Source organism: Cebus imitator, unplaced genomic scaffold, assembly GCF_001604975.1.
Source record: "Cebus imitator isolate Cc_AM_T3 unplaced genomic scaffold, Cebus_imitator-1.0 Scaffold22, whole genome shotgun sequence".
NCBI lineage: Eukaryota > Metazoa > Chordata > Mammalia > Primates > Cebidae > Cebus > Cebus imitator.
The window spans coordinates 1,753,845-1,767,777 of NW_016107337.1; the positions used below are offsets into that span (position 1 = coordinate 1,753,845).

The 13,933-nt window shown below is 36.7% G+C and overlaps 1 protein-coding gene across 7 annotated transcripts in view; it reads right to left on the reverse strand.

Moving 5' to 3' along the window:
• The window catches only part of RALYL (RALY RNA binding protein like), a 718,971-nt gene that overhangs the window by 98,049 nt on the left and 606,989 nt on the right, over window positions 1–13,933 (reverse strand). The window lies entirely within an intron of this gene.

The following is a 13,933-nucleotide window of genomic DNA, read 5'->3' on the forward strand; positions in this document are numbered from 1 at the left end:
TGGGGTGGGGGCTGGGACCAGCCAAGCCTGATCACTTGGCTCCCTGACTCAGAGTCTTCTTTTGTTGTTGTTGAACGGTCAACTCTCTCCCTGTTGAAAAGGCGCTGGGATCTCTTGTGCCGCAATTCACTGAGCCGGCTGAAACAGCGGTGCTGAGATTCCTGCTGGTTTTTTTGCCTAGGAATCTCCTAGCCTGGCTTGCTATTTCAGATCAATGGGCAACTCTGCTGTCTCACGGCTCCTATCACCAGCTAAGAGGGCACCCGGACCAGTGTCTTTTGTATGGAGAACTGCTGTGCCAGGGTGCGGGCAAAGCAGCAGTGCAGGCCGAAATAGCCACACTGGCCAAAACAGCCAGGTGGGCCGAAACAGCTGCGATGGCGAAAACAGCCACGCTGGCGACCCATGGGGCTCCTCCGCCTGGGAATCTCCTGGTCTGTGGGTAATAAAAATCCATCTGGAAATGTGGCATCCACTCACCCTCTCCACTTTCACTGGGGGCTGTAATCCTGAGCTGTTCCTAGTCGGCCATCTTCCCCTGATCCTCTCCTTATATTCTAATAGTTTGAGGTCTTAAGTTTAAATATGTAATCCAACTTGAGTTAATTTTTGTATTTGGTGAAAGGTAGGGGTTCAGGTTAGTCAGATATCCCAACACCATTTACTGAATAAAAAGTCTATTCCCCATTGCTTATTTTTGTTGACTTTGTCAGAGATCAGATAGCTGTAGATGTACGGCTTTATTTCCAGGTTCTCCATTCTGTTCCATTGGTCTATTGTCTGTTTTTGTACCAGTATCATGCTGTTTTGATTACTGTAGCCTTGTAGTGTAGTTTGAAGTTGGGTAATGTAATGCCTCTGGATTTGTTCTTTATACTTAGGATTGTTTTGGGTATTCAGGCTCTTTTTTGGTTTCCTTTGAATTTTAGAATAGCTTTTTCTTGTTCTGAGAAAAATGATGTTGGCAGTTTGACAGGAACAGTCCTGGATCTATAGGTTGCTTTGGACAGTTTGGTCATTTTAAAGATATTGATTTTTCCAATTCATGAGCATAGAATGTTTTTCCATTCATTTGTGTCATGTATGATTTCTTTGAGCAGTGTCTTTTAGTTCACCTTGTAGAGATCTTTCACTTCCTTGGTTAGATGTATTCATTGGTTTATTAATTAATTAATTAATTAATTTTTCAGCTATTGTAAATGGGATTGCATTCTTGGTTTGGTTCTCAGCTTGAACATTATTGGTATATAGAAATGCTACTGATTTTTGTACACTGATTTTGTAGGGTGAAACTTTACTGAAGTGGCATATCAGTTGCAGAAGCCTTTTGACAGAGTATTTAGGGCATTTATGTCATCTGTGAAAAGGGATAGTTTGAATTCTGGCTGCCTTTTTTGTTTTTTCTCTTGCCTGATTGCTCTGGCCAGCACTTGTAGCACCATGTCAAATGGGAGTGCTGACCGTGGGCATCCTTGTCTTGTTCCAGTTCTTAGGACGGAATGCTTACAGTTTTTGCATGTTTAATATGATGTTAGCTGTGGGTTTGTCATAATATTTTGAGGTATTCTCTTTTGATGAAAGGCATGCATTTTTTTAAATCAAGAAAAAATATAGAGAAGCAGCAGAAAGAAGGAGGAATAGAGAGAAGTAAAGAAGTACAGGGAAGAAGTAGGGCAAGGAGAGAGGAAGAGAGAAGGAAAGAAAGAGGAGAAGAGGAAAGAGAAGAAAAGAAAGAGGAGTCAAGAGGAGAGAGAGAAAGTAAGAGAAGAAGAAAGAAAGAGAAGAAGGCAGAGGTGGGAGGGGTGAGAAAGGGAGAGGGTAGTTGAAGAAAAGTTAAAGTATATTCAGGGCTGTCCAGTCTCCTTGATATAGTCATTGTTTAATTTCCAGGCATGCCATCCAGTGTCTCTTTTATGATGCCCTTTGTTTCAGCCAAATGTTGCTACTACCTATCTCAAAACAGAAACTAAACCCACCTGACTTTGTGTGCCATCATGTTTTACTAGTCCCCAAACTTTTTACTTTCTCTCTTTCAGGAGTTTTCAAGGAATGACTTATGTTACAGATAACAGTTCATTTTTATTTTATGTTCTCCAGCAGATTAGAATTCCCAAGAAATGCCTTATATTAAGACACCAACTTATTTGTTTTGTCCTGTTCGTTAGATTACAATCTTCCCAAAGGCAAAGATGTAGTCTTGTCTAGGACTTCCTGGTTTATTGTGGTAAAGGACCAAATTTTAATTTTTTTATTTAAAATATGTCTAATCTATTACAGTCAGATACTTTTTTGTACAAGAGCATACATTTGGATATCACAGTCATATAAGCATGCTATAAAGGTTTTAAAATGCTTACTCCTACTTTCTGAAATGAAATGGTAAAAACAATTCACTGATTGGTACTGCTTTACTGAATCCACTATGAGAAGCTGCAGTCCAGTCCATCCTCACATCTTGCTTTGCACCTACCAATATAATTTAAATGCAATATTGAATAAATTTTATCTAATTATAACTGAATAAATATTCAAAAATAACATAAAGATACTGGAAATAAAGTCCTGATTAGAACGAAATGGCATCATAAGATCCACTTCTTGTTTTTAATCCCTGATCTGTAGTTTCATGGGTTCTGTTAAGCAATTCATACAGTGCTTTCAAAAACAATGTGTATTGCATAATTTTTTAAAGCTACAGTTGCTAGTTTAGTCTAAATAATTCTGATACAATTCTTCATCTAACATTGGCAAAATTTCTAAATATTTTACTAAATTACCTATCAACGATGATTTGGTGTTATCTTTGTAATATGAAAGGAAAGCTCAATTTTTAATCACAATAGTAGGAAACTATCCCTGTCTAGCAGGCTAGTTTAGAAAAGCAACTGACATTGTTATCATATAATGTTTTACACATACACAGTGCCCTTCAAATGTTGAATTGATGCACTTAATGAAATTAGACAGTTATTCTTCACAGAAAGGGCAGCAATGCTATCAAATCCTTTCTCAAGAGCTTCAAACTAAAACCTGGCAACTTAAGAAAATTAGGAGTGAATGCTTTGATTTATTGGGCAGTCCCTTAATTTGTGACTTGGTGACTTTAACCAGGAAATTGGAGTGCTTCTGGCCCATGATTTACAGAACACATCTTTAAAATAACTTCTCTAGAGAACCTCACTTTTTAAAAGGCTTTCAAGGCTTTTAGCATCCAATTGGGCTATAATACACACTTCATTGAAATACCGCTGGCATGATATGATAATTTAGCCTGGAAGAAATGTCTCAACAGGTGTTTCATCTTTTATTTCCTTTTCATTGAAGCTAAGGGGAAACTGTAGTTGGTTGCCTAACAGTAAATAAAACTAGAAACACGTGAATTCATTTCAAAGTTGAATGTGGCCTGCAGCTTCTAATGGTATGTTTTTGTGATCTAGTGAAATTTTTACTAAGGAAATAAGATTTCTAAAAACATGAAACATTGGAAGATTGACTTTTCATTTTAATATCTACCTTAGTTAGCATGCTAAAATATAGCTGCTCAATTCATTTTTTTCTTGATGAGCTCTTAAGCATTAGTGATGTGTGGCTTTTGCTAATAGTTGGCAGCTATTGATTATACTCTGATAGCTGATTTGTTCTGCAGAGTATAGTAGAAAATCCTTTTGAATCAAAAAGTATTTCTGCACTTTGAAAATGTCATTAAAAGTGTTGAAAGGGTCACATTTTGGGATTAATGAAATAAAGATCAGTCATTCCTGGCTGGATGAACAGAATGTAATTGGGAAGTGAGGCTTTAAAACTTTTGCCAGCACTTTTGTAGTGAAAATCTGGAATTCACAATGCCTACAAAAGCAATAAATAACTTTTTACATATATATTATTTTCCTGAATAATTAAAGCTATTATTTAGACATTCAAGTACAGATGAAACTCAGATGAAAACATGAGGTGGTAAGATGCATGAAATTGCCAGCTTTGTAAGTGAAAGCCCCAGACTGACTCCATTCCAAAATGTCTAACAATAATATTCTGCATGTATTTATGGAGATATCATCATTTCTATGTATCTCACTTATTCAATATTAAAGGAATGATATCTATTTTGTCTTTATGAGAATCAGTAAAGATTCATTGGAGAACATAAAATAAAGAATAGTCAATACTTCAAATTGTCTGAAATAAATGCTGTTTAAACTGCCAAAAATTATTTAGATAATCAAGTATAATTTAATTGAAAATTCAGTCTTTATTATATTTAGTGGAGCTAAACAAAAGAAATGAGGTCTCTTCAAGTAAGCTTAATTAGCTTTCTTTGAGATGAGTTGAAAGTAGTCAAATGAATGAAATGAAAGCACTTATATTGCATTATTTTTAGTGATTGATTTCAGGACTGATATTAAAAGAATATGAGACTAAGATCTCATTTTAAATTGAAGCAATAACAACTCTCTTCATGCAGTATTTCTACATATGACATCTAAATCTTACCCACCATTTCTATTTTATTCATGCATACATTCAGTAAATATATCATCTTTCAATAGTCTGATGTAGGATTACCCTTTCCAATGTGGCTTGACACTGTAGAAAACTCATGTTCAACTTATGTTCCAATGAGAACACATGTACACTGGGAGGAAAACACCCACTGGGGACTGTCTGGGGTGGCGGCAAAGGGAGGAAAAGCATTAGGAAAAATACCTAATGCATGCAGGGCTTAAAACCTAGATGACGGGTTGACAAGTGCAGCAAACTACCATGGCATATGTATACCTATGTAACAAATCTGTACGTTCGGCACATGTAACCCAGAACTTAAAATTTAAAAAAAACAAAACAAACAAAACTCATGTTCATTGAAAATAGTACTGGTCACAATATGGAAACAGTGCTGGTTGTGTGAGTTAATACACTTCTCAAAGCTTTGTTTGTTTTAAATGTGATTCTGAACCATCACTTAAGATTAGTTCTTCCTGTGTGAATTTGATCCTGCCATTTTGTTACTGGTTTGTTGTTTTGCCCTTATGGTTGGTGTAATTTCTTCATTGTGTCATTGGTCTTTACCATTTGGTTCTTTTTAGCAGTGGCTGGTACTGGTTGTTCCTTTCAGTGTTTAGTGCTTCCTTTAGGAGCTCTTGTAGGGCAGGTCTGGTAGTGACAAAAACTGCACAATATCATGGAACTGAATGACAGCCTCCTGAATGTCGACTGGATAAACAGTGAAATGAAGGCAGAAATAAAGAAGTTTTTTGAAATCAATGAGAATGAAGACGTAATGCACCAGAATCTCTGGGTCAGATTTGAAGCAGTGTCTAGAGGGAAATTCAAAGCAATGAATGCCCACATGAGGAGCAAGGAAAGATCTAAAATCAACACCCTATCATCAAAATTGAAAGAGTTGAGCAAGATAAAAAAAACTCAAAAGCTAGCAGAAGATAAGAAATAACTAAGATCAGAGCAGAACTGAAGGAGATAGAGACAAAAAATCATTCAAAAAGTCAACAAATCCAGGAGGTAGTTTTTTAAAAAGATCAACAAAATAGACAGTTAGCCAGACTAATAATAGCGAGAGAAGAATCAATAGATGCAATAAAAAATGATAAAGGGGATATCACCATTGATTCCACAGAAATACGAACTACCATCAGAGATTACTACAGACAACTCTATGCACACAAACCATACATAGATGCAAAAATCTTCAATAAAATACCAGCAAACTGAATGCAACAGCAAATAAAAAAGCTTATTTATCATGACCAAGTAGGCTTCATCCCGGGGATGCAAGGCTGGTTGAACGTACTAAGTCTGTAAATGTAATCCATCACATAAACAGAACCAAAGACAAAACCCACATATTTATCTCAATAGATGCAGAGAAGGCCTTTGAAAAAATTCAACAGGGCTTTATGCTAAAAACCCTCAATAAACTAGGTATTGATGGAACACATCTCAAAATAATAAAAGCTATTTATGAGAAACCCACAGCCAACATCATACTGAATGGGCAAAAACTGGAAGCATTCCCTTTGATATCTGGCACTAGACAAGAATGCCCTCTCTCACCACTCCTATTCTATAGAGTTTTGGAATTTCTAGCCAGAGAAATCAGACAAGAAAAAGACCCCTTCCTGATACCTTACAATAAAATTAACTTCAGATGCATTAAAGATCCAAACATAAGCCCTAACATCATAAAAACCCTAGTAGAAAACCTAGGCAAAACCATTCAGGACATAGGCATAGGCAAGGACTTCATGATTAAAACACCAAAAGCAATGGCAATAAAAGCCAAAATAGACAAATGTGATCTAATTAAACTCCACACCTTCTGTACAGCAAAAGAAACAATCATTAGAGCAAACGAGCAACCAACAGAATGGGAAAAAATTTTTGCAATCTATCCACCTGAAAAAGGGCTAATATCCAGAATCTACAAATAACTAAAACAGATTTAAAAGAAGAAAACAAGCCCATTCAAAAGTGGGCAAAGGACACGAACTGACACTTTTCAAAGGAAGACATATATAAGGCCAAAAAACATATGAAAAAATGCTCATCATCACTGGTCATTAGAGAAATGCAAATCAAAACTACATTGAGATACCATCTCACACCAGTTAGGATGGTGATCATTAAAAAATCAGGAGACAACAGATGCTGGAGAGGATGTGGAGAAATAGGAACACTTTTATACTGTTGGTGGGAGTGTAAATTAGTGCAACCATTGTGGAAGACAGTGTGGCGATTCCTCAAGGACCTAGAAGTAGAAATTCCATTTGACCCAGCAATCCCATTACTGGGTGTATATCCAAAGGATTGTAAGTCGTTGTTATAAAGACAAATGCACATGTATGTTCATTGCAGCACTGTTTACAACAGCAAAGACCTGGAACCAACCCAAATGTCCATCAATGATAGATTGGATAAAGAAAATATGGCACATATACACCATGGAATACTATGCAGCCATAGAAAACGATGAGTTGGTGTCCTTCGTAGGGACATGGATCAATCTGGAAACCATCATTCTCAGCAAACTGACACAAGAACAGAAAACCAAACACTGCACGTTCTCACTTATAGGCAGACGTTGAACAATGAGAACAGGGAAGCATCACACACTGCTGTCAGTTGGAGGGGGTGGTTAGGGGAGGACAGCGGGGAGTGGGGAGGGATAACGTGGGGGGAAATAACAGATACAGGTGATGGGGGGATGAAGGCAGCAAACCACCTTGCCGTGTATGTACCTAAGCAACAATCCTGCATGATCTGCACATGTACCCCCAAACCTAAAGTACAATTAAAAAAAAAACCTGAACAGAAAGTAAACTGCTTCATGAAAAAATAGATTAATAAAGAGGTAAGAGAAAATTTTAAAAAAAGATCTTCCTATGAGTGAGACCTTATGCATGTCAATTTTACTCGTTCATTTTCTTATATAGAAGTATTTGATGTCTATAAATTAGTTTGGCTAATTTAGAGTGGCATATTATGAAGTAGTCATAAATCCTTCATAGACTTTAAAGGTTTCTCGTAAGATTTGCTTTTTTAAAATAAATAAATGGATTTATTTATTTTAAATAAATAAATAAACTTTTGGTTGGATTGCTACAACCAAAAGTTTAGAGGTTAGATTATTTAGCCAATATTATTTAAGTTACAATTTTAACAACATTTTATCTTAGATACACAGCCTAAATGACATCAAATTTGTTATTGCGTTGAATGGATTTAATGATTGAACAGTTTCTCTCTCTAATAGATTGATTTTTAAAAATTCCTTAATTATTGTGATGAAAGATCTCATCCAAATTTGGGCCAGGGTTGCCTGTGATATATAATGATACCAATTTTTGAAGTAAAACTGATATGAATTGTGATACTGGGTCTAATGTGACACTTTATTATATGAACAAATTAGATAGTGGTGGAAGTGCTGATAACACTCTTTTGAAATATCATCAGCTATAAAGTACTGCACCACTGCTTTCTTTATAAGCAGAACTTAAATAAATCTATTTAATGATCCTATACATTTTCTTTCCTCCATGTAACACTATATTCCTGCCTGCTATAATCTGCAATTACTTCCTTTTCCCCACGGAGAACATTTTGCTGAAGAAATAAAAGCCATTTCAGGGACAATCAGCCCCTCTGTTTCCTACGACATTTTTTTAATTGTAAAGACTGAGGGAGACTCTTTTTGATGACTCTACTGTATTTTATTATTGAACAGTAATGAGCTCCTACTTCTTAAAAATGCATCATAGAGTCCATGCATTTAAGACGCCACTGTCAAAATATGCATATACATGATTGATTACCCAAATTATTGGTGATACTGTATATGCCCTCATAGCACGGTTTAAATGATTTTGACAAGTACAGAAAAGTGTCATTGACAGGTGCAGAAATAAATGATGGGTTTAAACTTTCGAATGTTTTTACAGCATTTCACTGACTGGCAGGTTGATAAATTAAAATTACAGTTGTAGTATCAGGCCTGAAAGCACAACTGCTTTAGATTACAAAAATAGCTCTGTGGAAACTTTGTATACTCTCCAGAGAAGTAGCCTGGAGGGCCTTGGGGAAAAAATGAAGCAAGTACAGTTGGTAAATCATTAATTTTGTGGTAGTGCTGTCTGAATCTTAAAAACAACAACAACAACAACAAAAAACCCCAAAAGTAGATTTTTAGAAGAAAATTGGCTTATCTCCTTATCCCTTTTTTTCCTGGAGACATGGAGAAAATTGAAACGGCATCATCAAAAGACAGGCATTGAATTGGCCATTAGTAATTCCATAATGTTAGATGGGCACATTTAAAGCCTAGGGACCATTTCTTGTTAACCTTCCCTTAGTTTCAACACTACACCTGGGTTTTAGTTTGTCATACTGCCACCATGATTCCATCAAGTCCAATGGAGAAAACTTTAAGACACCATTTACTCACCGATTTCTACATTCTTAAAACAATGCCATTTGATGAGGCATTTCCTTTACATGCTTATTTCATTCTGTTCAAGTCCTGCATCTTTTCAAGTCATGCCTGAACTTCTGCAACAGCTTTGTAAGTGGCTTACTTTGGATAACATCACCCTTCAATTAAAAGCAAAACAGACAGCCAAGCAGGTATACATCATTGAATGGCTCCACTTCACCCATAAAATGAACAGAAAGCTCCTTGTATTAGAATACTTTCTCAATACAGATTCTCCCTGAATTTGCCAATCTTATCTTTTATATTCTCTGGAACCATCCTAGCTTGCTAGACTGGAATGTCTGATATGCTGGGCACGGTGCCTTCTCTGCTGCCGCTCATCCAACTCTGCCTCCTAGGAATGCTGCTTTATTAGCTCCCTATTGAATTCTTACTTCACCTTGAGGAAAAAGGAACTACTTTTGCCTTGAAAATTCTCCTAATAATCTGGACAGTTTCTTTAATTTCTCAATTCCTAAACAAAGATGACCTCAATTCCTAAATGCTTGATAGACAGCTATCATTTGATGGCATTAATATAAATCTGCTTTTGCTTTAATGTGGTCTACTACAAACATCCCTAAGTTAGTATTGCCTTTCTTCTTTCATGTTCCTATTATTAAAGTCTTTAAGTCATACTCCATATTTTATATAACTCTAAATACAGCCTGGAATTGTCTTCCTGTATTCAGGCTCCTGTTTTATTTTTTCTTGTCTCTCTTCCTCAGTGATCTCCCCCAGTAAGGCAGTCTTTCAGTCCTGTGCTGCTTTAACTCTCTTCTGAAGTGAGAATTGGGTTCTCTTAACACTTCTAAAATACTCAAGCCTTTGGATTCAGTTGTTTAAAATTTTCGTGATTCAGTGAAACTTTAGAAAAGATTTATAATGCAACTTAATTGCTGTACAGAATGTTTTTAATAATTGGTATTTATTTCCTGTTTACTATGTGTTAGACACTAAGTATTATCTCATTCATAACAGCTATTAAGAATTAGTTATGACCCAGCACGTAGTCCCAGCACAATTGGAGGCTGAGGTGGGAAGATTGCTTGAAACCAGAAGTTCAAGACAAGCCTGTGCAACACAGTGAGACCCCATCTCTACAAAAGATAAGAATTAGCCAGGTGTGGTGGCTCATGACTATAGTTCCAGCTACTTGGGAGGCTGAGGAGGGAGGATCACTTGAGTGTGGAAGGTTGAGGCTGCATTGACAGTGATTGCACCACTGCACTCCAACCTCAGAGACAGAATAAGACCCTGTCACAAAAAGAGTTACTGTAGTTACTACCTTAGGTGAGAAAATGCAGAGTTAAACAAATTGCCAAAGCCGTCTATCTAGGAAGTGACAGAATAGAATTCATAGGAAGGAAATCAACTTACAGAACTTGGGCTCTTAAAACAAGTGGCTAATACTATAATAATATATAGCATCTGTTACCAAATATGTGGTTTCCTACAAAACCTGGATAAATGTAAAATAGTGTGAAACTTTAACCTAATAAGAATGTCAAGGTTTAATAACATTTTTATAACCGTGGAAGTATAATGAATATCTAAATTCTACTTCAAGACTGGAAAGAAAAGGGAGAAAATATCCCTCAAGGAAAATGGTTTAGCAAATTACAGCTGTTAATAATTATAAAGTCATTTTTCAATGCAGGGCAAGCTTTGTTGCCCTGACAGTATTTATGCTGTCTTGTTTGTATTTAGTAGATTTAGATTCTGTGCATCTGAAGAGATCGAAGCTTGGCTGGGCTATGCTTAGCTCATGCATATAGTCAGTGCTTCAATAGAGAGAAATATAATAATTTGATATTTTTATCCATGATATATTATTTTTTCATATTTTTATAATTTTTTTCTAATGTTAACTTTTATGGGTACATAGTAGGCATATGTACTTGTGGGGTACATGAGACATTTTGACACAGGCGTGCAATGTAAAATAATCACATCAGGGAGAATGTGGCATCCACTCCCTCAAATATTTATGCTTTGTGTTACAAGCAATACAGTTACACTCTTTTAGTTACTTAAGATGTATGATTATGTTTCATTATTGACTATAGTCACCCTGTTGTGCAATCAAATAGTAGGTCTTATTCATTCTTTCTTTTTTGTATCCATTAACCACCCCTCCCATGATGTATTCTTGAAGATCTTCCGACCAAACCTGGGAAATAATGTATTCTCAGATATATCAATATAACTTTCTTTTTTGAGATGGAGTTTCACTCTTGTTGCCTAGGTTGGAGTGCAATGGCATGATCTTGGCTCATGGCTACAACCTCTGCCTCTGGGTTCAAGCGATTTTCCTGTCTCAGCCTCCTGAGTAGCTGGGATTACAGGCATATGCCATCACCCCTGGCTAACTTTTGTATTTTTAGTAGAGACAGGGTTTCATCATATTGATGAAAAATTGGTATAAATCAATATGTAATTTCAAAATACAACTAATTCATATTAAAGTCATCTTAAAAAGTTCAACTTCATGCTGAAAAGATAAATACTTCAGGTGGACAGTTTCCTTTGGTGCTGTGAGTGTATGTTCAAAGTGGTTCCGTGTCTGTAAGGTAACAACAGTCAGTGCTTGAAGAGACTTCATACGTTTTTTGATATGTAATTTTACAGTGGAAATCTTAAACTTCAATTGAAAGATCTTTGATTCCTTCTCATTTGTATTTTTCATTAAAAGCTGTAAATAACTTTTTCAAGGCAAGACTGGCTTTAAACTACAATTTATATCTTAAAATCATAATTGAGATGATCTCTATGTTTTTATTCACCTTTTTAAATTCAAACTTGATGTCTGTTTTCTCTCAGCTTATTTCCAAGATCAGATTCTATCTGTTGCAACATTGAAAGGAAGCATTCTCCTAGCAGAGTTTCATTATATTAATTGCTCTAAAATATAATGTTTCACTATATAAAATATAATATTTGGAATACGAGCCATCTTCTTCTTGTTTAGCCCCCAAACTTAAGCCCTGCATTAAAAAGCAAGGTTGCTTCACATGTTAAAAAACATTAAGTAAGCTGGGCAAGAATTTTAATATTCAAATTTATTTTATAAATGTATTTTATTTATAACAATATAAACACATTTACTATGTATTTATATTAAATTTAAATATATATTTGTAATAGTTTAGAAAATATTAATATTTAATAAACATTTATTAAATATTTAATTTATATCTTTTAATATTTTGAACTTTAAAATTTATTATTAGCCCAATCTTAGTTTTAAGATGACATCAGAATGAATTTATATGTACTTTGGCATAGGCAGTGTGGAGGCTTCCATGGCATATGTTCTGGGCTCTTTGCATCTATCCTGGTCTCTGTTGAGTGAACTCCAAAATAGTTCTGGTTCAATGTGGCTGCCTCTACCATATGCATTTAAAACAGGAAGGGATTGTGAGATATTATATTTCAAAGATTTTCTGAAGTGATTCAAGAGATGATAAGTGTTTGTTTATAAAGACAACTTGGAGAGGGGAAATCCAAGATGGCCAAATAGGAACAGCTCCACAGCACAGTTCCCAGAGAGAACAACACAGAGGGTGAGTGATCACCACATTTCCAAACGAGTTTTTACTGCCCACAGACCAGGAGATTCCCAGGCTGAAAAGTGCCAAGAGTTTCCAGCACGGCTGTTTCAGCCAGTGCCGCATGTCTCTGCCCAAAAACTCACAAATCTGAGCGGCCATTTCAACTGGTGCCTGGAACACCTGGGAGACAGATAGCCCATTCAACTGAAAAAGAGGGGGTTGAAACAGGGAGCCAGGTGATCTGGCTTAGTGGGTCCCACCACAACAAAGACCAGCAATCTGAAATGCTCTGGATTGAGAGTTTTGCAGCAAGTGTGGCTGGATCTGGGATAGTCCAGCTTGGTGGGGGGATGGGTGTCAGCCATTACTGAAGCAGTCCACCACTACCGAGGCAGTCCGCCTTTACTGATGCAGTCCACCATTACCGAGGCAGTTCTAACTGTACCTCTGTAAACAAAACTGCAAGCAAGTTCAAATAGCAACTGGTCAGAGCCCATGGCAGCTCAGCAGTGCCTCTGCTGGCAGACTGTGACCAGACTACCTCCTTGATGGGCAGGGCATCTCTGAAAATAGGCAGCAACATATCAGGAACTTTTATAAATAAAACACCACCTTCTCAGAAGAGAGCACCTGAAAGATGGTTATAAATTCTGATGCAGGAGACTTAAATGTACCTGCCCAGCAGCTCTGAATGTAACAATGGAGCTCCCAGCTCAACACTTGAGCCCCTATAAGGGACAGACCTTCTCCTCAAGCAGCTGCCCAACCCCCATATATCCAAAGAGACACCTCATAAAGGAGAGCTCAGGCTGGCATCTGGTGGGTACCCTTCTGGGACAAAGATAAAAGAAGAAGAAACTAGCAGCAACCCTTATTGTTTTGCAGCCTCTGCCGGTGATCCCCAGGCAAGCAGGGTCTGGAGTTGACCTCCAGCAGTCCTACAGCAGAAGGGCCTGACTGTTAGAAGGAAAACTAAAAAACAGAAATAATGTCAACATCAACAAAAAGGACATCTACTCAAAGACCCCATCTGAAAGTCACCAACTATAAAGACCACAGGTAGATAAATACAAGAAGATGGGAAGAAACCAGCATAAAAAGGATGAAAACATCAAAAACCAGAATGCCTCTCCTCCAAGGGATCACAATTCCTCACCAGCAAGGAAGCCAAGCTGGATGGAAAAGGAACCTGATGAATTGACAGAAACAGGCTTCAGAAGGTGAGTAATAACAAACTTATTTGGGGTAAAAGAACATGTTCTAACCCAATGCAAAGAAACTAAGAACACTGAAAAAAGGTTAGACGAAATGCTAACAAGAATAAACAGCTTAGAGAAGAATATAAATGACTTAATGGAGCCAAAAAACACAACACGAGAACTTCGCGATGCAT